The sequence below is a fragment of the Balaenoptera borealis genome (assembly GCF_965194805.1).
Source record: "Balaenoptera borealis genome assembly, chromosome: 13".
NCBI classification, from domain to species: Eukaryota; Metazoa; Chordata; class Mammalia; order Artiodactyla; family Balaenopteridae; genus Balaenoptera; species Balaenoptera borealis.
In genome coordinates, this window is record NC_138870.1 from 99,545,215 (window position 1) to 99,568,673 (window position 23,459).

Sequence of the window (23,459 nt, forward strand, 5' to 3'; positions counted from 1 at the left end):
TAAGGCCAGGAGGAGGCCATGGCCTTGGTCCAAGCCTGGAGAAGCAGGGCCCAGCCTGCGACTGCACAGGCACAGGGGAGGGATACACTGGGAAGAATTTGGGAGCCAAAATCAAAGTGACTTGGAGATGGCACCAATGTAGGGGAGAGGGGGTCCAGGATGGCGCCAAGTACTGGTGGTGCAGAGGGCCAGGTGTGGATAGGGACATTTCCAAGGTGGGTACACTGCAGTAGGACCACGTCTGGTGTGAGGTTATCCGAAGTGGCCAATTGTGGGACCTCAGCAAGTGGTGCCCCCACCCCACTTACCAGATCTATACAGTTACCCCCGATCCCATATCCATCCCCCTTGACCCCTCATTCTCCTGGGTCAGGTCTCAGCATCCCTACTGATCAAGGCCACAGCCTCCTCACTGGTCTACCGTCTCAAAACAATTTGCCTTTTCTCAATCATCCTCCGTGGTGCCGCCACAGGGTGGGTCATTCCCCCAGCTCAGAAACGTTCAAAGGCTTCCCACTGCCCTCAGAACAAAGGCCAGATGATCCATCAGGGCCTATGAGACCCTCCGTGGTCAGCCCACCTGGCTTTGCAGAATCCCCCCACCCTCATGCACCCTGTGCCTTTGGGTATGCCATGCTTCCACCCCAAACGCTCTCTCCCCCTCTGTGTCCGGGTATAAAGACCACCTCCTCGGGACCCCCCCCCCATCCCTGCCTCCCTGAGTCTTGGCAGCATGGAGCCCTCAATTCTGCCAGTCTTCCCTGGAACCCAAACCAGGTGACATGACCTGACCAAAGATTTTTAGTGATGGAGACTTAGTTTGAAATGACTTAGAAATGTTCAACAATGAGATCACATGTAGTCACAAACTTGTTGAGTGACCTTAAACTGGAAAGAAGCAAGACTATCCTTTGGTCTTATTCTGCCCCGTGGAGAAGTTGCTTCAGGCCTGGACACGAGATGTCCGTCCACGAGAGCAGAGATTTGTCTGCTGAGTTCATGGACACAGGCCCAGTGTCTGGGACAGCACCCGGGTAGTTGGGGTGCTGAGGTGGGGCTGGATGGGTGGGAGGAGGGTGGGTGGGTAAGTGGATGGATGAGTGGATGGGTAGGAAGGATGTGTGGAGAGGGTTCATATCGGCCATGGACCACTTTAAGCCCAGCCCCCAGTCCAGAGCACAGAGAGGGTGACCCTTCCCGGGGTTGGGCTGGGGCCCGTGTAGCCCCCGTGGGCACAGAAAGCCCCAGCTTTCTAATCCACCAGGGGCTGCCAAGCTGGAGAGCCCTCTTGGCCATGGCATCTGCTTGTTTGGGGCTCAGCCAGCCCCCACCCTTCACAGCATCCCTGGCCTCCCTCAGGGTCTCTGCTGAGCCTCTAGGCTCAGCCAGCCTTTCCAGCAGTTTGACCAGAACTCTCTGGAGCCATCCTTGACACCTCTGCTTGCTCATGCGTTCCCTGTCTCTCTCTCTCTCTCTCTCCCACATCCAATCCATCAGCAAATCCTGTTAGATTATTTTCAGCAGCCTCCTATCCGTCTCCCTGGTGCTGCCCTTGCCCCTCCCCCAGTTTCTTCTCCACTCAGCAGCCAGAGGGATCCTTTTAAATGGTGAGTCCAGGAGGCCTCACCATCTGGCCCCCATTTCCTCTCTGAGCTCATCTGCTACTGCCTCCCCCTCCCTCACTCCCCTCCAGCCATGCGGGCCTCCTTGCTATTCCTTGACCGTGTCAGGCACGCTCCCCGCTCCAGGCCGTCGCCCTGGCTGATCCCTCTGGCTGGAATACTCTTCCCCCAGAGATCCATCTGACTCAGCCCCTCACCTCCTTGCCGTCTTTGCTCAAATGTCACTTTCTCAATTAGACCTTCCTTGGACACCTTATTTATAAATGAAAGAAAAAAAACCATCCACCCCTTGTTTCCCTTCACTGTTTTATTTTTCTTCTTAGCACTTATCACTCTGGACCACAATATATTTTACTTCCTTATTATTTTTTTTTTGTCTGTGTTCCTCCATCAGAAAGTGATCTCCATGAGGGCAGGGGTCTTGTCCACTGCCCTGTACCCAACACTGAGCATGGGGTCTGCATGGCACAAATGAGGTGCTCAACAAACACGTGCAGAATGAAGGAAGGAATGAGTGAACCTCTCCAGGGTCCAGGCTTTCTCCTCCCTGAGCTGGCCTGCGCTAGGCTCAGCGCCCATGCAGGCCCTCCCAGCCCCATCACTGCCCTTATCCCCTGGCCACTGGCAACTCTGGCCCACCATGCGGCCACTTTGAAGAGTCACAAAGCCCCTCCCCTGCCTGAGGGTTGCCCACACCCTCTCAGAGGCTGCTGGGATGGGTGCAGGTACCGGTGGCTCCCAGAGCTGAGTTCAAGGGAAGATGATCCAGGGCTGGCCCACGCCCCACTTGGTTCAGAACCACTTACGGTTTATGCAGCACCTTCCCCAGCGGGCCCAGGTGGACCCCAGGAGCTGGGACTCCCCTGAATACCACCCCCAGCCACCACTTTACATTCTCCTGTTCTTCCCCCTTTAATCCTCCACGTTCATTGTCCGACTTGAGCCACAAATCCAGCCTGACCTGGTAGACAGAGTGGATGGGGTCCACTGAACAAATGAGGAAACTGGAGCTCAGAGAGGTCATGTGATCTGCCCAGGGCCCCCAGCAAGGGCCCGGGCTTCCCTGGTGCTGGGCTGGACGGGACTGGATGGAGGGTGCTGGCTCCTCCCTTGCGGGCGGTGGGGCCCATGCACGATGAGCCAACGGGAACTCCAGTGAAATCAGCTTGGGGACTGAGGCCAACAAATCGATCAGCAGTGACAGCTCGACTCAAATGTTTCACACAGACTTCACACCGTTGCGGTTGCAGAGACGTGGCGGAGACGTGGCTCTGGAGACCGGTGAGGGGAGCTTGTTGGCCGCGGAGGTCAAGTGTATGTGTGCGCATGTATGTGCACTGCATGCACATGTGTGTGCGTGTGCCACAGGGCACAGGACTCACGAACAGACAGATCACCATGGGTCCCGAAGTCTACATCCCCTCACCCCAGTGACTCCAAGGGGTGGCCTGGCGATGGGGAAGGGCACCCAGGAGGGAGAAGGAGGCGTCTGGACTATGCAGCAAAGGGCATAATAGGACAGAGTCCTAACCAACACACAGCCAGACACAGGTGCGAAACCCAACTCACCTGCTCATTCTCTGCGTTTCAGGCCTAAGCTCTCTAAGCCTCAATTATATTATCTGCCAATTGGGTCTAACAATTCCCACCTTGAAGGTTAGTCAGGATTAAACAAGATGATGTAGGCATTCAATACACGATAACTATTTAGGTTACTGGTAGTTTTATTAGAGCTCACATTTGCACAGGAGAACAGGCTGCCCATTTGTTCTGGAAGCGATCGCCAAGCCCCCCGCTTCTGCCTTGCAGTGAGCAGGACACCAGACACAAGGCCTTACCCTCAAGAGACTCACAAATACTAATAATGATGTGCATGAACGTGTATGTCCCAGCTGGCTGACTTTCGGAGGCGGTGTGGTTTGCTGCTTTATAAGCACAACCTCATTTAATCCCCTAGAGAACCCTGTGAGTTGGGGGCAGCTGCTGTCATCCTACAGAGGAAAAAACAGAGAAGTGAAGTAGCTTGTCCCTGGTCACCCAGTGGGCGAGGGGCAGAGCCAAGATTTGAGTCAAGGACCTTGCTACCACGCACAGGCAGGACACAAACCTGCGTGACCTGAGACACTGACTGCTCACATCAAGGCGGCACTTGGGGCTGTGGGAACACCGGGGAAGGAGGATGTGGAGAGGGGTGGCTCAGGAAGAGACGGACAGGGAACTCCACTGCCCAGGGACTTAGAGGCATGACGGCTTGGACAGGAGAAGGGGAAGGGTAGGCCGGGCAGGGAAGACAGCCTGGGCAAAGGCCCAGAATGGTGACAGGGCAACCCAACCCAGGCCTCCTCCCTTCTGCCTGGCTCCACCCTCCCAGCTGATGCGGCTCTCAAGGGCCTACTCACAACCTCTTGCCTCTGCCCATGCTGTTCCCTGTTTGCATGCTGTGTCCCTTATTCTTCTCCCTTCCAAGTTCGGTGGGGGCAGGATTTGAAAACAAGCCTGTGGATCCCTGGCTACACTGCCTTGCTTCACAGAAAGGGTGAGACTTAAGCCAAGAGAGACCCAGGGTAGAGAGGAGTCTTCCAGGAAAAGCATAGTGAGCAGAGGGAACAGAATGTGCAAAAACACGAGGGCAGAGTCAGGACTGGGCCTGGATCTGTCCTCCTGCAAAGCCCAGAGTCCCCACCACCACCCACCGTGCTCCAGGGCTGCAAAGCCAGTGCTCCTTCCACTGCCCTGCCCGGGGGACGCAGGATGCAAAGGACGCTCACCCCTGGGGATAGAAGCCCAGCTCTGATGTTGTTCAGCCCAGACGCTGCTTCTCCCTGAGCCTTGGCTTTCTCTCCTGTGACGTGAGATGGTAGGCCCACCTCAAGAATTACTTGAGCAAAGGTAAGGAAAGTCTCTAGCACAGAGTAGGTGCTCTATAAATACCAACTGCCTGGAGCACCGTGACAGAGCCCATTGGAGTGAGATTTCGCCAGCTCTCTGGGTCCTGGCATTGAGCCATTTCCTAACCAGGGAGGCAGGAAGCTCTGGAGGGCAGGGAGGCTCTGGGCGAAGCCTGGGTGGGGCTGTGATTTAGAGCAGTGAGGCTATTACGAAGATGAGATGTGAGCCCTGCCTCCTGGACGCCAGTGTCAGTGGTGGCAAGAGGCCTGTGTCTGCCCTCAAAGCTGTGCTTTTCAAAAAGTCATTGTAGAGGGGGGACTTCCCTGGCAGTCCAGTGGTTAGGACTCCACGCTTCCACTGCAGGGGGCCCAGGTTCGATCCCTGTCCGGGGAACTAAGCTGCGCGGTGCAGTGAAAAAGAAAAAAAAAAGAAAGAAGTCATTGTGGGGCCTTCCCGTTACTCGAGGTACCCCATGGCCCAGCTGACACATGAGACCAGGAGGCAGTTGTCTGGGACCCCTAGCCTGACCTACCCCTGCAGCTCCCCATGTCAGGGAAGCAGCGGGGTCTGCGGGGCTGCTCCACAGGGACAGGGCTGTTGGAGGTGGCCCCTTTGCCACTCTACCCTCTAAGCTTGGCTGTTATAGGGGAAGCTTGGGAGCCCCAGGAGGGGACAGTGGCACTTACTGGGCACCTTTTGTGGGCTCCTTGACTCCTAATGCCTCTGACAGCTAGGTATTAATATCCCCATTTCACAGATAAGGAAACTGAAGCTTGGAGAGGTCAAAGAAACTTGGACTGCTCAATCCAACATGACTTTAATCTCCCCTCCCTCCACTTGCAGAGGTTGTTGAAACTTCTGCAAAGTGTCCATCTTGGGCATACCTGGAAGAAAGTTCTCAGTGTAGGCTGAAATTAGCCCCGTGAAACTCCCGCTTTAGGCCCCAGCACCAACTCTCAGCTGTACATGGAGCTAGGCCCTCTGTCCCTAAAGCAGCCTCAGAGAATGAACCCAGCAGGACCTCCCCATTTAACCTATGTGCCTTCCCTGGGTAACTGCTCCTCTCCGAGCCTCAGTTTCCCGACCTGTCAAATGGGGATAAAAACAGCCCCTGTTCGAGGGGTGGTTGGGAGGCTCCAGGGAGTCAATAATCCTGGAATATTCCAGGAGCTTCCAGAGTCTTCAGAGAAGTTCCAGCCAAGGGGAGAGGCTTAGAGGGTTTCCAGAGGCCTGACTCACCTCCCCCAAAGGAGGAAGTGGCCTTGATCAGGGCAGCCCTGCGGTGGGGGCATGGGACTCAGTCTCAGAGCCTGGCATGAGCAGGTTCTCACCTGTGCGATCCTGGTTCCCCGAGACCTGGCCCACCCACAGGTTGTGGCTCAGTCTTGCGAAAGGACAGCAGGGAGTGGGGCCAGGTAGGTCTGGATTCAAGTCCCTTGTCTGCCACTTACCAGCCATGTGGTAACGTGGCTGCCAGTCACCTCTGCTCTGAGCCTTGGCTCCCCCAGCTTCGAGGGCCTGCCTCAGGGCTGTGGTGCTCAGCCGAGTGTGAGGCCAAAGTTGGGTGGCCCCTCAAGTGGAGAACCAGGCATGCTCCAGGGCTGGCCCCCGTTGGGGACAGGCAGGCTGCCCCTTTCATTGTCTTCTCTGCCTCGCTGCTCCCCGAGGGAGCGACTGGAGAAACACATCCAGAAGAAAGGCCCCATGTCTTCGCATATTCTGTTCCCCCTGCTCACTATGCTCTTCCTGGCATTCTCCTCTCTACCCTGGATCCCTCCCTCCAGGTTTAAGTCTCACCCTCTCTGTGAGGCAGGACATGCAGCAGAAAAGGCACATAGTCAGGAGTCCACTGATGGGAAAACTGAGCTGCAGAAAAGAGAAGTGATGCATCCAGGATCACACCGTTGGAGGGGAAGAGCCAGGATTCCAGCCCAGGCTCTGCCGCTCCTCCTAACGCCTCTCCAGGCAGCACTTAAGACCTTCCTCAGTCCATCCCCGCCAGCCACGCTGCCCACACTCATTCCCGCCTCGGGGCCTTTCCCCACATGGTGACCCCAACCTGGAAAACTTGCCCTTCTCTCCACCCACCTAACCCCTATTGACTTTAATATGAGGTTACCTGCCCACCAGGCCGGTCCTCAGCCCCTGGAGCACACTGCCCACCTGTCTGCCTGACCCTCCTCCCTGCCCAATTCCTATTCACCTTCCAGGTCGCCCTGCGTATGCCCCCTCCTTCAGGAAGCTCCCTTGGACGGGCTGGACCAATTCCTCCTCTGAGCTCATTCCCGGACACCACCCCATTCCACCTGCTTCGTGATTTCTTGCTTGGCGTCTGTCTCCCTCCTCAGACTAGGGTTCTGTGGGTGGGACAGGAGGTCTTGTTCACATGTGTTGCCTCAGCACCCAGCACAGAACCTGATACAGACCAGGTGTTTAGTACTTGCTGTCCCTTCATGGAATCCATCCATCTAGCTTTTCATTCAACAAATGTTTATTGAGCATCAGGGATACAGCAGTGAGAAGACAGGCGGGGCTCTGCCCTAGTGCAGGTTACGTTCTAGTAACAGACACATACATGTATAACATAAGGTCAAGTGGGAATAGTTGCTGAGGAGCAACAGAGCAGGGAAAGAACACCACAGTGGGGAAAGGATGGGGCAGGGAGGTAAGGGAAAGTCTCTCTGAGCAGGTGACATTTGATCAATGTAAATACCAGAAGGAAGTAGATACTGGGGAGAAGGAACAGCAAGTGCAAAGGCCCTGAGGTGGGAATACACATGGTATGATGGAGGTCAGTGAGCAAGATGGGGGGTGGCAGGAGCTGAGGGCAGAGAGGGAGCAAGCGGGGGCCCCAGGCAGGACTCTGCTTTGACCCTGAATGAGCTGGGAGCCATTGCTGGGTTTTGGGCAGAGAAGTGCAGGATCTGGCCTAAGTTCTAACAGGGTCACTCTGGCTGCTGCGTAGAGAATGAATTCCAGGGGGCCGAGGGGGAAGCAGGAGAACCATGAGGAGGCTGCTGCACTCATACAGGTGGGCAGTTCAGGTGGAGAAGGGGTCAAACTGCTGGTATACTTTGAAAGTAGAACCAATGGTATTTGCTGATGGTGAATGGGGGGTGAGGGTGGGGTGGAGAGAAAGAGAGCTTGAGATTATGAAAGAGAGAGAGAGACAGGAGTCAAAGATGATCCCAAGGTTTTTTGGCCCGAGGAACTGAGTGGAAAATGAAGGTGCCGTTACCTGAGATGGGGAAGGTTGTGGAGATGAATTTCAAGAGCTCGGTTTATGATTGCTGAGGTGAAGCTGCCCCCTGGCCATCCAAATGGAGCTGTGGCAGGCAAAAGGCATCGGTTGGACAGGCCTGGAGTTTGGGAGAGAAGACCAGGCTGGGTGTGGGCACCTGCCGTATGCGTCCCCACGTGTTGCACATAGTAGGTCGTCAGTGAGTGCCTTGTGAGGGACACAAAGCTGGCCACAGCACAGCTCCTGACCTGTAGGTAAGGTGGACCAGGGTCCCGAGGGCCAACCACGGAGAGCCGCATCCTGAGGGGGGCACAATGGGCCCCGCCAGCATTCCTTGGATGACATGACTTGGAGGGTGGTCTGGGAAGGCCTCTTGGCCAAAGTGGCATAAGAATCTTGGCAGACAGAGATGGGGAGGGCATTCTGAAAAGGCAGGTGCTCTGGCTTTAGGGATGAGGTGGGAAACAGGAGCAGGAAGGCCCAATGGAGCCAGTGGGGCTGGGATTAAGTGGATGGTGCAGGAGCCCAACCCCTGGCTCCAATCCAGGCTCTGGTACCTGAGGCAAAATACTTAACCCCTGAAGTCTCGTCTTTGTCTCTAAAATAGGAATGATAACCATATCCCCTGCATGGGTTGGTGTGAGGATCAAATGAGTTAATCCATTTGATCCAACCTGATGGCAGGTTCTCGAAAATGTGACCTACCCATTAGTACTGAGTCCAGAGAAGGCGGTGTGCTCCAGCTGGGAGGACGAGAGAGAAATGAGGGGAGAGAACAGTGCATGAGGTCCAAGTGTGAGGTACCTGGGGCCCAGTTAAGGAGGGGAACTTTATTCCCTTTGGGCAATGGGGAGCCACGGAATGTTCTGTGCAGAGAGAGGAGGGGTGCTCTATTCAGTCCTCGATTATCCTCTACCTGTGCTCAGCTTGACACACCCCCTCCCATCCCAGGCCCAACAGTCCTACCCAGCAACCCACCTGCTGGGCTCAGGGGCACGTCTCACGTAAGAGCTAACGCTTGGTGAGCGCTTACTACGTTAGTTCTCTCAGCTGCCCCGTGTATGAAGTTTGTCCGATTATTATTATGGTTTGACGAATGAGGAAACCAAGGCACAGAGAACGTCACACAGATCAATGTGGTCACGCAGATGGTGGCTGGCAGAGCCGGGACACAAACAAACCGAGGCAGTGGACTCAGCTCCAGAATCTCCCCCAGCCGCTCCCGGCTCTGAGACAGACCCCAGAGCCCTCTGAAGTGGCCGGGCATCGTGTGGAGCATCCAGCACTAAGCTTCTCCCAGCAAGCAAGGTGGTGTCGTTATGCCCACTCCCAGGGGCAGAGGCTGCAAGGTGAAGGGCCCCACAGCTTGTCCACGGAGGAGCTAGGACTCCAATCCCGGTCTCTTAGACTCCACATGCCTGCACTAGGGACCTGGCAGGCACACCACCTGGAACCCAGAGCTTCCTCTAACCTGAGCCTGCATCAGGGGTGAGCGCCCTCAGCCTGGAGCTGTTTCTGAGGTCCTCGCTCCCCTTTGGGAGGATGGGGAAGACAGTGGATCCGTCCTCCCAGGCTGCCCGGGGGCTCGTATCGCAGGCCCCTTCACTGTCTGTTCTCCTCCTTTATCCTTTCAAAGTGGTTTTCATCCCAAGAACCGACCTGGCTCACCAGGTCCCGGCCCTGCCCTGCAGAGAGGAGACTGAAAATCAGGCTTAACTGCATCCTCTTAGCAGTTTCACAGCCAGAAAAACCAGCAGAGGGAAATACAATGTTTGCAGACCAGGTCAGGTCCAAGGTCACTCCATAAAAATGGATTCCTAGAAAAACATAAACCAGCAATTTACCCAATGAATTTTATTGGCTCAAAAAAAAAAAAAAAAAGCTATCCCATTTGAATAACGAAGGGAGAGAAACCATTCCCAGTTCCTCCTTTATTAGTGAATAAGGACACACAAAACTCAACAGAAATGGAATGTTCACATGCAGCTTGAGGTCTGATTTATTAGCCGCTTTCGTTTCATAAAAACCAGCATTTTCTATTAAAATAGGATGATGTCCAAAAGGTCTGTCTGCTTTAAAATATTGTATTTAATACAGGTCAGGTCCTAGTTTTATTTTTTGTTTTTTAAACAAAGCTCATATTCTCCTGACTTCACGCCTGTTACTACAGCCAGAGGGAAACTGATTTCAGAATCCATCTGATATGTCGGATTTCTTTGTGGCATCCACTTCATCGCTCAGCAGCCAGCCATGATGTCATAAGCCCATCAGATTTCCGGTAGGGGGGAAACGCTGGGGAATTGGAAAGAATGGATGTTTCTTACCCATCAGGAAGGGGAGGGAAGGGGCTGGGTGTGTTTGGGAGGCGGGGGACGGGAGGCAGGCTCAATGTTTGTGATATTAAATGTCAGGCAGAAACCTGAAAAATCCAGCCACCCAGATGTTTTCTAAATATCCAGATGTCTGGCACCGAGCAGACCACGCTCCTCCCGCCCCCTCGCGTCCCAAGAGGAGCTCGACATTTCGGCTTTGACCTCAGGTCTCCAGCGAGCGCGGGCTGCCAGGAGCTGTACATCCTTGAGGTTGCCCACCCTCGGGTTGGGAATTTTTTCTAAATCTTTACACATGGATGACAGGAGTAACTACGTCCAGATTTTTAAAAGCTGTTGAAGCAGTGATTTGAAAAGTTCAGTCCCTGGAATTAGCTTCCACGGAATACACTATGCAAGCCAAAAAGGAGGGAAAAAAAAATCCCTCAGCCAACACACACACAAACATATGTGACTCTTAAGCCATAGGAGTTAAAAACCCAAAACAAAACCAGCGAGTCTGAGAACCAAGGACTCGGAACTGACACTGAGAAGCGATGAGCCCTCCCACAGGAGCACGCTTCCCCCAAATCAGAAAAACACCAAACAGCTTTGTTCTTCCTGACAAAGCCCCTCGCTTCCAAGGAACAGACAGTTGCCAACAAAAGCACAGGGTAGAACTAATTTACACTCAGACTCGGGGCTTCAAGGAGTCATAAAGTACAGAAATGGAAATGGCTTTGCCTGGGAATCTGCCTCCCCACCACTGGCAATGGGGACCCCCGGGCCTGTGGGAGCGCCGCAGGCCACAGATGGAGCAGAGTCCTGGCTTCCAGTGGCCTGGCCACACGCCCACTGAGGCCACCTCCAAGGCCTGTGGCTAATTGCTCCTGAAAATGAGCCAAGAACGGCAGGCCCCTGGGGCCCAACCCTGCAGACTTCACAGGGAGCCAGGAGGAGAGGCAGCTGAGGAGGGGGACCACCTCCAATTAGAGATGAGTGCTTGGATAACGAGGAAAGGGGTGGCCAAGGGAAGGTGTCTGGCAGAGGGCAGGAGGAGGTGAGGGGGGGCTCAGGGCTGGAGGTGGGGGGCTCAGTGGCATCATATCCTAGAACAACCCCTGTGCTTTTCAGATGCAGAAATTGAGGGCCGAGAGTGGCTGAGTGGCCCACCCAAGGTCACCAGGCTAATTAGAGGGACAGCCAGTACTGGGGAACAGAAAACACAGGCGTGGCATTGCATGGCTCTTCCCTGAACGTTATCTAATTTAATCCTCACAACACCCTGGGAGGGAAGGATTATCATTAACCTCAGTTTCCAGAGGAGCCAATGGAGGCGCAGAGAGGTTAAGTAATTTGCCCAAGGTCACACAGCTCATCATTAGCAGAACTTGGCGTGAACCGCTGAGTCGCTGCCCGACTCCAAATCCAGTGCTCTTTCTGCTGGGTGGGGGGAGGCAGTTAAGGTTTAACTGGGAGCAGTGAATCTGATTTAAATACATCTTTAAAATGCTGGTGATCCCCCTAGAACAAAAGGGAGTGAATCATTGCAAATTAATTTATTTTTATTTTTATTTTTTAACATCTTTATTGGAGTATAATTGCTTTACAATGGTGTGTTAGTTTCTGCTTTATAACATAGTGAATCAGCTATACATATACCTATATCTCCATATCTGCAAGTTAATTTTTTAAAGCAATTCCAGTCAGGAGGGCTGGCTGGGGGGCTGGGTGGGGAGGCCGTTTTTATTCCGTCCCTGCCAGAGCCTGAATAAAGCATGCAGACACTCTCTAGCTGTGCGTGGAGGCCGCTCAATCCCCTGAAGTGGGGAGGATGGGGGGGCACTAAAAGCTTTGTCAGGCATCTGTGAGAGCATAATCTGCCACAGGAAAGCTGCCAGGCGCACAGGTCTGTCAGAACCAGGGGAGGGAGAAATTCACTGAGTATAAAACTATGAAAAATGAAAATAAGAGTTGCCCCTCTAAGCCTGATTCCTACTTTCCAGCCAGGAGTTTAAATGAACTGCAGATCACCTGCGCTGCTATTTGTGGCCCAGAGGCCTGACTCTGGGTCAGAGAGGCACTGCCCTGAGTCCTGTCTGTCCAAGATGTGGGGGGAGGAGGGGAGTTACTGTGGCCCTGTACCCTGGCCATCCTGGGGACCCTGCTGGCCACCACCTTCTCCCAGAGCGGCATTTGAAGGAAACCAAGCCTCCCAGAGCTGGGACAGAAAAGTGAGGAGTAGGCTGATCTGAACTCAGAGAACAGGACAGTCACCTGTCCCCAGGCCTCCCCCCAGAAGGGTCTCTTCCCTTCCCGAGGGACAGGCTCGGCACTCCAGTGGGCCATCTGTGCCAGGCCTTTCCCTGCTCTCTTCCTCATCGGGCCTGCTGCTTTCTTTTACTTTGTATCTCTGAACAGAAAATGGGGTGTGGAGCCCAGGACTCAGGCCAGGGACGGGGAAAGAAAAATTTCTGCTGTCAGGATGCCTGACCTGGCTGAGCAGCTCCTGTTTTTCTGGGGAAATTCTACTCATCCTTTATTCGCTTGGCCTACCATCTACCCAGAAGAGATTCAGGTCCGGCCCTCATGCCTCTTACAGTTGAAGGGAGGAGACAAACATCAACCCAATAATGACATAAAAATGTCCACGGAGGGAGTGGTTCCCGGGCTATGAGAGCCTGGCATAGGGAAAGTGTCAGGTCAGGGAGGTCAGGGAAGGCTTCCTGGAGGAGGTAACTGATGATGAGGCATTAACCCTTCTGACTCACTGTCACCTCTGCAGAGAAGCCTTTCCTCATGCCCACTCAAGGTTGCCTCCTGTCCCCATTCCTTTCCTGACTGTTGTTCACCAGCTATGTCCCTGCACTGGTCTGGAAGTCCTGTGAGGGCAGAGACGGGGTTTGTCTTGTTCACCACCGAGTTGCCTGTGCCTGGGACACAGTCGATGTTTGATGACTACTTGTTGATCAGAAAAATAAATAACATGTGCAAAGAACCTGTGAGGAATCACAGAGACTAGGAGGGTGTGTGAGAGTAAGAACGGGGACAAAAGACACAGAGAGGTGGAGCCACCCCGAGAACCACCCTGGACCTGTAGGTGTCCCTCCAGCCTCTGGGCCCCCTTCTGCCTTTCCCCTGTGGCAGAGACTGGGGTTGGGTGTCTTCTCCTACAGAAGAGTGTCACATAGCTACCCTGCCCCACTTGATCTGCGCCAGACACAGCTCCCCTGGGTCGAGGTAGGTGAGCGCTAGCATCACCTGTCCCATACTCTCCCCCCACCTCCTTCTTCCCTCCTCCATTCATTCCCTTGCCTGATGCTGTGAGGCCACCGGGAGACACAAAGGGGCAGGGGGAGGCAGATCCAGGGGTCCCGATCCAGGGCCTCCTGACACCCCACCCCCAGGTTTCATCTGCACTCCCCCCCAACATCCTGGCGCCCTTTCTCCTCCCTGAGGCAGAAGTGGAAGGAGAGAAGGAGCAGGGCTCCGGGCTTGGACCAGACCGAGTTGGAGTCCCCTCAGCTGATGACCAGCGCGTGGACACCAAGCTGGCTCTGCCCCTTACAGGTGAAATGGAGATGCCCCAGGCTTCAGCGGGGACAGAGCAGGTGCTGGGTGGACCTGCCTGAGAGGCTCGAAATCAATCTCTGGTTTTCCTCTAGGGCTCAGTTCAGTTACTGCCTCCCCAGCTCCCTTTTCCGCCTCAGCTACAGAAGCTGAGGCTGGGGTTTGGGGTTCCCCCAGGGCGCCTCTGGCCCGGGGAAGCGGCTGAGGCCAGCGGCGGCGAGCGGGGTCCCAGCCCCAGCGCGGCGCCTCCGTCGGCGCGCGGACCCTGCGTCCGCGCCGCGCGCTCCAGCAAACTTTCCGCGTGTGCCACCCGCCCGCGTGTACACCTGCTCGTGGTTCTGCGGCGCGGGTCCACACAGCCTCACCTGCCCCCGGGTCGCTGGAAGGTGCCTCAGTTATAGTCCGAGTCTCCAGTCTCACCCGCCGCGAGTTACGAGGACCGTCAACCCCAGCCTTAGGGATCAGTCTCCACTACCTCGGGATTTCGGGGGCGCCTCAGCCCGCTCCCCTGCGCTCGTCTACACCACCTCGGCAGCCCCCAAGTCACTGAACACGTCTCAGCTCAGAGGCCGCGTCCACACCGCCTCGGAGATGCCTCATCTCTGGGGCCGCGTCCACACTGCTCAAGGCTCACGAGACCCTTCAGAGCGCGGACCGGGACACAGACCCCGCGACAGCCGCTCAGCATGGGAGGTGGTGCCCGATCTTCTCTGGGTGTCCCCCACGCCCGGAGACGCCCGCCGGGTGCTGCTTACCTTGCCCGCGGCCTCACGCTCCTGTCCAGGCGATACCGTCTGTTTCATACATTGTGCAAGATTGTCGATGGTGAAAGAAAATGTTATATATCCTCTGCCGGTCACTTGGCAGTTCCCCACCCTCCCCCCTTTCCTCTTTTTTCGGCCCTTAAGACAATACTGGGCCCCAGCGGCCGGCCACCGGCCAGGGAACTCCGGGCAGGCGCGGCTGACCGTGGTGGGGCGGGCCTTAGGCGGGGAGTGGGCGGGGAGTGGGCGGGGCCGGGAGGGGCGGGGCACGCGGGCTCCGGCCGCCCTCCCTGGGGAAGCCTTGGTCTGCGACTGGAGCTCCTGTTCCGGCTGCTGATTAGTCGGCAGGCCGGCGATGCTGGCGCCTGATTGGCTAAGACAAAGAAGGGGTTCAGACAGTGGGGGTGTGGGGTTGCGGCATCCATTCTTTGACTTTTTTTCCCCCCTGTGTCCGCCACTACTCTTTTGGGTCCTCCTGAGATCTGTATCCTTTTCCTCACTGCTTCTGTACACCTCATCATAACACTTAACTACCTCGAGGGTAATGCGTTTCTTTGTCTTTTTCTACGAAATAGGTAGCACCTTGAAGTCAGGACACCGGGTTTGTGCCGCTCACTGCTGTATCCCCAGGACCTGGCACTCAGGAAGTGCTCAAAAGATGTTGATTGAATTCATGGAAAATGTACATATAGGTTTTTAGAGCTATCTTTAAGGCTGGTAACATCCCTAGAGGGTGGTATTACTATTCTCCTTCTAGAATGGGGAGACTGAGGTGCAGAGAAACGCTGTCACTTGGGACATGCTTACATCACTGGACCTCAGATCCCTACACAGCGATGCCCTGTGGAGTGTCCGGGCCTGAGTTTCCCATCTATCAAAAGGGAGTGGATTAGAGCAGATGGGTTAGAAGGTGAATCGTTTCAATGAACAGGCTGCACCGAGCGCTGTGTTTGGCAGTATGAGTGAGACAGCCCTGCCTTCGTGTTAAAATCCTGGTAGCCTGCAGCGCCCTCTCCCTCTCTGACCACTCCCCCCCACCCTCCCCGCAATCACAGCAGAAGTTAAAAGCACTCTGCTCAAACCAGTGTACCTTGCCCACTTCTGAGGGTTTGCGGGCATGTGGGAGGATTTTCCTGGGGGAGCCCCAGGGGTTATCATTAAGTAAACTGACTTGAGCAGGCATGCTGTTCTGGGGGGAGGGCAGTTCTTGGGAACCTCCACCTCCCAAGAGAGTCGTTTTGATTGCAGGGTGGTCTCTGATATGGGATAGGGGAGAGAGCTTCCTCTGACAGAGGAGGGTGTAGGAGCTGCTCCTGGAGTTGGGTGGGGGAGGGTTAATCGACCAAAGAAATGCTGAGATCCTGGGCAGTCAGATGCAGGTGTGCAGAGGAGCCAGCTTGGTGGCACAGTGAGTTCTCCCTGTGTCTCTGTCTTCACATGCCCTTCTTATAAGGATGCCAGTCATTGGATTTAGGGCCCACTCTAATCCAGTATGACCTCATCTTAACGTCATTACATCAGCAAAGACCCTATTTCCAAATCAGGTTACATTCACAGGTACTGGTGGTTAGGGTTCCAACGTATCTTTTTTTGGGTCACAATGCAACCCACAACCAGACCCAATATGGAAAGACCATTCTGGTCAGAGGGGAGCAGCAAGAAGAGCAGGGGCCCTGAAGCTGCACAGGGTAGGTTACCCTCCTAGCTGCCCACTGCTCTTTTGGGGCTTCTCTCCAGCTCATCTCAGTTCCTGGTACATGGCAGCTGCCTAAACAGAGCCAGGAGGGAGCTGACCCCCTGGATATCAAGCCTCTCCTTCCAGCAGACCCTGCTCAGCCTGGAACCCTGAGGAGAGCCCAGCCTGCCTTCCCTCCTCCCCCTGCCTGCCTGGTCCCCACCCCCACACGCATCCCACATGCAAGATGGACAAGGACAATAAAAGCTGTTTCACAAGCAGGTGGTGATTAATTGCCAAGTTAATTAAAGAGGCAGTAATTACTCTCGGATTTCAGAGGAAGGAGTGATGTCTTAGGCAGGGGTGGGTGGTCAGCCTTCAGGTCTCCCTGAAGAGGTGGGGCCGGAAGATAGAATTTGAAAAGCCAGGAAGCATAAACAAACAACATTTTAAAAAAACAAGTAATGTTTAAAAGCTTCAGTCTCAGCTATATAGCTATAGTTTTATTTGACAGAATCAGGTGATGGGCTTAGATGTTTAAGCCTGTCTCCGTACTTCCGTACTTTCCCATCTTTGAAATATTTCATTAACAACAACCAAAAAAAAAAAGGCAGCGGGGAAGTTAAATATTTCTAAACTCCAGTTTGGGATTTATAAATGGCCTCAAATACACGTTGCCTCACTTTACACAATGGAGAGGACCTTAAAATTATGTGTAAATCGAATCCCGTTTGCCCACCCTGTACATCTTAATGCCAGTGATGCTCTATCTTCATTTCTGATTGATTTTCCCTGGCAGAGGCGCAGAATTCTTTGCTTTAAGTGTCAGGCTCTCTCTGTCAAGTAGTTAATGACCTATAAAGCACTTAAAACGTACTGGAGGAGATGCTATTTGGAGGCACCCTGTGGTGTACCCTCTCCTATTGTCAGTAATCACCCCTCATTTATTTGCTCTTATTGGTTTGGAATTTGCTATCAGGTTTCCCTAAAGTGGAGCCCACCAGGAAAGGTCCAATTCCATACGGACCCAGATGAGTGCTGGGGTTGGCACCCAGGGGCAGCAGCAGCAGCTGAGGAGGGAAAGAGACCTTTCCTTAAGAGCCTTTCACCACGGGTGCCCTGGTCACCTCTCAGCACACCTTCCCTGATTATCTCATTCCTCCTGCCACTGTGGCCACCACAGCCTTCCCAGTTTCTCCCCATCCTCTGCAGCCTCAACCTGTCTCCTGAGTCCTGACCCATTCTCTCGGCTGCCTTCGGGACACCTCCCCCTGGTTGCCACCTGGATTTCCCCCCACGTTGCCTCTCTACTCCTGTACATCTGGTTCTGTTTACTGAAACCAGCCTCTGTCCACTGGATGGGGGCATGGACATCCTTTCACCCTTATGCCTTGAGGCCAGTAGGTCACCAGGTCTTGTTGTCCCCTCTCCAAAGTGGCTCTAGAGTCTGCTTCCCTGCCCCAACCTCTACCTCCTCGGTCTCAGTCCCAGCCCCAAAGCTTTTGCTTTTGGAGGCAGCAGCCTCCAAATGGAACAGGCCACCCTCCCCAGAGCAACTCAATCGAGTTGCCTCCTAAAGAACGATGTAGGGGATTTCGCTCTCCTGTTGCCCAAGCTCTGTGTGCTCCTCAGCCTCAGCCTGGTATCCAAGGCCCTTCATGACCTGGGCCTGGTGTCATCTCTCCAGGCTCCTCCCAGTGCTTCACCTTTCCTGCCATCTCACTCCTTCCATCTTCAGACCTTTGCTCATAATATTCTCTACTGGAGTGCCCTCATCCTTCAAGGGCACCTCTTCCAGGAAGCCTTCCTTGGTTTGCTCAGGCACAGTTACCACCCTCCTTGTGGATCCCATAGCCCTTCCCACGATGTGTTTTTCGTGGGGTTACTGTGTCTGCCTGTCTTGTCACTCATTCAGGGACATTTACCAAGTGTCCACCAGGAGAGGAGTTGTTGGGAGCACAAGCTCTGCTATCAGACAGGCCCAAATTCAAATCCGGCTTTGCCCCTTGCCAGCTAAGTGACCTCAGGCATTCACTGCCCCTCTCTGAGCCTCAGTTTCCTCCTCTGCCATGCCCTAGAGCTGGTGCATGTCCTTGGGCAACTGGAAGATGACGCCAACCTGGCAAGGTCAGTGCTGGGAGTGAGAGGAGAGGCCAAGGCTGGGGTGAGCAAAGAAGCTGTGGGTGCAGCAACCTCCAGGGTCAGAGCCGTGAGGAGGCATCACAAGGAGCACAGAGTGGGAGTGAGCCACTGACCGGGGGGCGGGCCTGGGAGGCTGAATTGGCTTTTCCGGGAGGAAAAGTGTATCCGACTCCTAGGTTTCTATAACCAATTGCCACAAGCTTGGTGGCTCAAAACAGTATACACTTTTCCTCTTACAGTTCTGGAGGCCAGAAATCCAAAATCAGTTTCAGCGGGCTGAAACCAAGGTGTCTGCAGGGCCATTGCACTTCAGAGGCTTTGAGGAGAACCTGTTTTGTTGCCCTTTCCAGCTTCTAGAGCTGCATTCCTTGGCTTATGGCCTCTACGTCCAGCTTCAAAGCCTGCAAGGTAGCATCTTCAAATCTCTTTCTCTCCTTCCATCATCACATTGCCTTCCGCCTTCTGTCTGTAATCTCCCTCTGCATCCCTCTTATAAAGACACTTGTGATTGTAATAATCCAGGATAATCTCCCCATTTTAAAATCCTTAATCACAAGTACAAAGTCTTTGCCATATAAGGTAATATTCACAGGTTCCAGGAATTAGGAGGTGGACATCTTGTTGCGGGGGGGGCATTATTCAGCCTATCACAGAAGGCAACCAAGCGAAGCGGTTCAGATCACTAACTCTGAAGCCATTTCTGGGGCCTGAGCACCCTGAGCCTTCCTTACCAAGCCAGCCACTCTCAGGGTGGTTGTGACCTAGCCTGGACACTAGGACCCACAGGGCTTCGTCAGTGTTCCCACCCCACACTCCCCACTGGGCTCAGTTCTGCTGGCTGCTTGGAAGGTCCCAGGCCCCGCATGGTCAGGGCTGTCTGGCCTGGCCTACAAGCCCCTGAGGCAGGACATTGCTGAGTGGGCTGAGACATCCCCCTGGCAGTGACAGAGGCTTCTGGGATCAATTAGCAGGACCACCCTAACAGGGCTCACGGCCCCTGACGTGCGCTCCACGGGCACGCATCAGCATCATCGACTGATCGGAGCCCCTGACAGCCTCCACGGCCCGGAGGTGAAGCGAGGGGCCGCTGCTGGCCTGTCTGATGTGCCTGGGCTTGGCTTCCAACAGTCCAGCACAGAGCTTGCCCCTTCCCATCAGGCGATAGGGGGCTGCCTTTTCACCACCTGCACTTTCATTGCCTTGCCTATCCTGGTGGTGTGGGTGCAGCTACATGTCTTTCTCAATTTTCACATACGTAAAATGGGTCACCTACTAATTAGGGATCGCTTCCTGGAAATCTGGGGAAAAAATCATTCTCCCTTTTCCAGCAAGAACCAGCACTAAATCACCAGCAAAGGAATAGTTGAATTTATTCTTTAAGCAAATGGCTCTTGGGTCCCTGCTATGAGTCAGGCAGAAAGAGAGACGAGTAAGGTATCTGCCATGCTCAGGGAGCTCAGACCCTCCTGGGGATGTGTGTGAACTGATTCAATGCAAGGAGGTCAGAGCAGTCAGAGAGATGAAGAAACTGCTTGGTGGGGGGAGGGAGTTTTAGGGAAGGCTTCGTGGAGGAGGTGGCATTTGAGCAGGAATTCCTGCTCAGGTTCAGAGGTGGGGAGTTTGGCACCAGGGGGAACAGCAGCCATGATTGGAGCATGGACAGGACTTGGGGTGACTTTGGGCCAGTGGGAGCTGGTCAGAAAGGAGGCTGATGGACTCCATGAGGACAGAACTGTCTGTCTCTTATCCCAGCCCCAGCACAGGGCCTGGCACATAGTCGGAGCTGAACAAATGTTGAAAGAATGAAGGGATTGTAAGAGCCCTGTATACAGGGCTGAGGGGTCAAGCCTCCAACCTGTGGACAGTGGACGCCACTATGAGGTTTTGTACAGGTTGTAAGGTAGGGGTCCTGCTTCATCCTTTCGCGTGTGGATGTCCGTTTCTCCCAGCGCTATTAGTTGAAAAGACTGTTTTTCCCCATTGAATTATCTTGGCCTGTTTATTGAAACGAATTGACCATAAATGTAAAACTACTGCAGGGTTTTGAGAGGGGAGTAACACGGTCAGATCTGTGCTATAGGAAGATCAATTTGGTGGCAGAAACTGGGAAGGGCTGGAAAGAGGAGGGGTTGGAGACTAGATGGGTGGGCTCGAGGGAGGAAGGAAGGGGGAACTAGGGAGAAAAGCAGTCCCCAGATCAGCCGGGGCCCATGGTGGGGAGCCAGGTACAGGGCTGTGCCAGAATGTGACCACCCGGGGCCTGTGGCACTCACTGGGGAAGCAGGATGGGGCGGGTAAGGGGGTGACAGAGAAAAAGCCTGTGCTCCTCAGCCTCTCAACGGCCACGGAGTGGTAAAATTAAACCCTCTCTAGATATAGCCAATGCGAGTAGGTTTTCAGGTAACGAGAGGATTGTAAATGCAAAACAATGCCAATTACAGCAGCATTACCCCAGATTATAAAGCTTCCAAGAAGCAGCTCACACCTCCAGGCGTGCTGTGCCTGGAAATTTCCAGGGGAGGCTTGGGATCCAAACATCCAGGTTGCCTGAGGCCAGGCCCCACAGTGGGTGTGGGCAGCTGGGCAGGCCTGGCCCTGTCACTCCTACTGACCTGCCTTCATTTCCCCAAGGAAATAGACCACTAAGGGGCAGGAGGACACCCCCGGATCCCCACAATTCTGAGCAATATTCTTAAGGAAATTTGTCCCTTCATGGGCCCCCCAGCTTGGGGGGCACAGAGTCCCTCCATGGCTCTTTCTGCCTCCCCCCGCTGCCCTTTGCCTGCACACAGTTGGAACCAGCCCAGCGCTGCCCCTTCTGTGCTACATGACCTGTAGCCAGTCAGCTTTCCTGAATCGCAGCCTCTGCTTTGGTAAAATGGGGAGACAAGTCCCCCCACTTCGCAGTGTGTTTTCAGGAGTAAATGAGATCTTGCAGATAAAGAGTCTGAACAACAGAAACCGGTACAACCTCCATGAACGACGATTTGGCAGTGTCCGTTAAAATAGTAAATGTCCACGCCCTGGGCCCCAGCGATTTCTTCTCGTCATTTCCTGCAGAGAAAGTTTTGCAGACACGTCCAAGGGTGTTCCCTGCAGCACCTTCTGTGAGGTTAGAAAATCATAAACAACTGAAAAGGGCATTAACAGGGGCCTGATTGAATTAGGATCCATCAGTCCTGTGGAATCCTTTGCTGTAATTAAAGAGTCTGGCAGTTCCTGTGTGCTGTCACCGACAGATCCCCACCACGTGGGACTGCATGAACAAAGCAAGAGCAAATAACACCTACAGATGATTCCATTTAAGCTTTTCAGAACCCCACACAAACACTATATATTTTATGTTTGCATATAGGTATGTGGATGCAATAAAAACAGCCCGGAAGAAAATATGCCCGAATGACCCAGGGTTGCCTCTGGGGAGGGGATTGGCATGGAGGCTGGGAGGTGGCAGGAACATCAAAGAGAATTTCGCTTTGCTGTAGTGTCTACGTGTTTTACTGCAGTACATGCCTGTGTCCCCTGCGGAGAGACACACATACAAAACACACGCCAACACCAAGTGCAGAGAATAGTAACGGTTAGCCTGACCCACGCGCCATCAAGGCTCAGAGACCACAATTCTGACTGCAGGTCAAGGAAGGCACCTAGGAAGGAAGGTGTCTCAGTGCCTCCTGCCACTGTCCGCAGCTCTTAGAGTCTGGATTCAGGTCTGGGGAAGCCCCTCAGGTGGGCAAATGACATCCCCTGGCGTGCGGGAGGGATGCACTCTGTTAGCCTGGCTGAGCCGAGGCCACAGCCCGCCTCTCCTGGCTGAGCGTTCTGCCAAGAAAACTATTGAACTACATAAAAATCCATCCTGGAAATCCCAGAGGCATCCTTAGAACGGAGCATAGCCTTTCAATTAGAATGGGGAAAAAAAAGGCAGATTTGCCTGTAACTTGATTTCAGGTGAGTGAGGCCCGGTGGCCAAAATGCAACGGCTGCGCCTGGCCGTGGCCCCCATGCCAAGGTCCTTCCATGTGCTGTGAAGGGGACCCCAGCCCCACCGAGGTTTCCAGTGTAACCAGCACGTGTTCCCATGGAAACTCTGCTTTGCAGAATCCTTTGGAAATTGTTTCCGAGGAGGGGGAACCGCTTCCCACACCCACTTTGCATTGCTGGGTTTGGTTTCCAGGGATGATTTTCTCCAAGTGCTGAGAGGAGCAGGAGCAGAGGGGAGGGCTGGAGGCTGAAACCTGCCCGAAGGGGCAGAATGGGCCATTTCTGAGCCACTACCCTGGAGAGGCGAGTGGAGGCTGAGGGTGTCAGCAGTGGTTGAGATGGTTCAGATGCCCAGAGGCCTTGAAGAGGGTGGCAGGGGTGTGACCTAGAGATGGTAGGAAATCCCAGGTCAGAGCTAGGGCGGGTCAGGCAGAAAGAAGCATCGGCCGAGACCGTGACATACATGTCCGCCCCCCTGTGGTGAGGCTGGGGCGGGGTCCGGACAGGAGGAAGCAGGGCCCGAGGCCTGGCCGTCAGGGGCTGCCAGGGGCTTCTGCTACAAGCTCTAGGCCCAGGGGTCTACCCTCAGGATGGCTGCCATCCACCCTCCTGGTCTAAGGCTCCCCTTCACCTGGGTCTCACCTGTTGCTCCTCAGCCCCCTCCCCTCCCTTCCCTGCTGGCTAAGCCCTTCTCCCTCTCCGGCCCTCTCAAGGCCCCTCCTGGGCCCAGACCACTACACACACACACACACACACACACACACACACACACATGCCTCTCTGCTTGCCTCGCCCCCACCCCCAGGTGCTCCCTGCAGGGGGCCAAAGAGGGGGGGTCCCCACCTCCAGGGAGGCCTGCCCCTCACTTAGCAGATTCCCTCTGCACTGCCCAGTGGCAGCCTGTTTTTCCTGAAGGATGAGTGGAGAAGGAAACGCATACCCGCTGAGCCTCTGCAGAGCAGGGACTTCCCCATCTGTCCTCTCTGAGCAACACTCAGCGTCTTGATTGTCACTGAAGCCAAGGCTCAGGTGGACATGGCTGCTGGGAGGTGGAGCTGGGATTCGAGAGAGGCCAGCGGCCACCCAGCCCCGGATGACCCCCAAGGGCGGCTCCTCTCTCTTCTCTCCTCCGCCCACTCGGGGTCCACGCAGACCTGCCCTCCAGGAGCTCAGTTCGAGGCCCCCTCTGCCCCCTCCTCCCCCCTCGTGGCCACCTGCACCCCCCTGCAGTCATCGGCCACCCCTCACCCCTGCACCAGCCCC

The 23,459-nt window shown here is 54.6% G+C and overlaps 3 long non-coding RNA genes across 3 annotated transcripts; 1 reads left to right on the forward strand and 2 right to left on the reverse strand.

The window, feature by feature from the left end:
• Positions 1 to 1,092: 1,092 nt before the first annotated feature.
• Positions 1,093 to 14,632, reverse strand: LOC309610174. The gene is made up of 3 exons (XR_014233755.1): positions 14,387 to 14,632; positions 7,750 to 7,870; positions 1,093 to 3,613 (listed from the first exon to the last, which is right to left on the reverse strand). It is a non-coding gene; the product is annotated as an uncharacterized lncRNA (long non-coding RNA).
• LOC309610182 lies at positions 3,628 to 7,739 on the reverse strand. Its single transcript, XR_014233768.1, has 3 exons — positions 6,715 to 7,739; positions 6,309 to 6,377; positions 3,628 to 5,395 (listed from the first exon to the last, which is right to left on the reverse strand). It is a non-coding gene; the product is annotated as an uncharacterized lncRNA (long non-coding RNA).
• On the forward strand, positions 11,593 to 22,963 carry LOC309610180. The gene is made up of 3 exons (XR_014233766.1): positions 11,593 to 13,301; positions 13,524 to 13,631; positions 14,971 to 22,963. It is a non-coding gene; the product is annotated as an uncharacterized lncRNA (long non-coding RNA).
• The last annotated feature ends 496 nt before the right edge of the window (positions 22,964 to 23,459 follow it).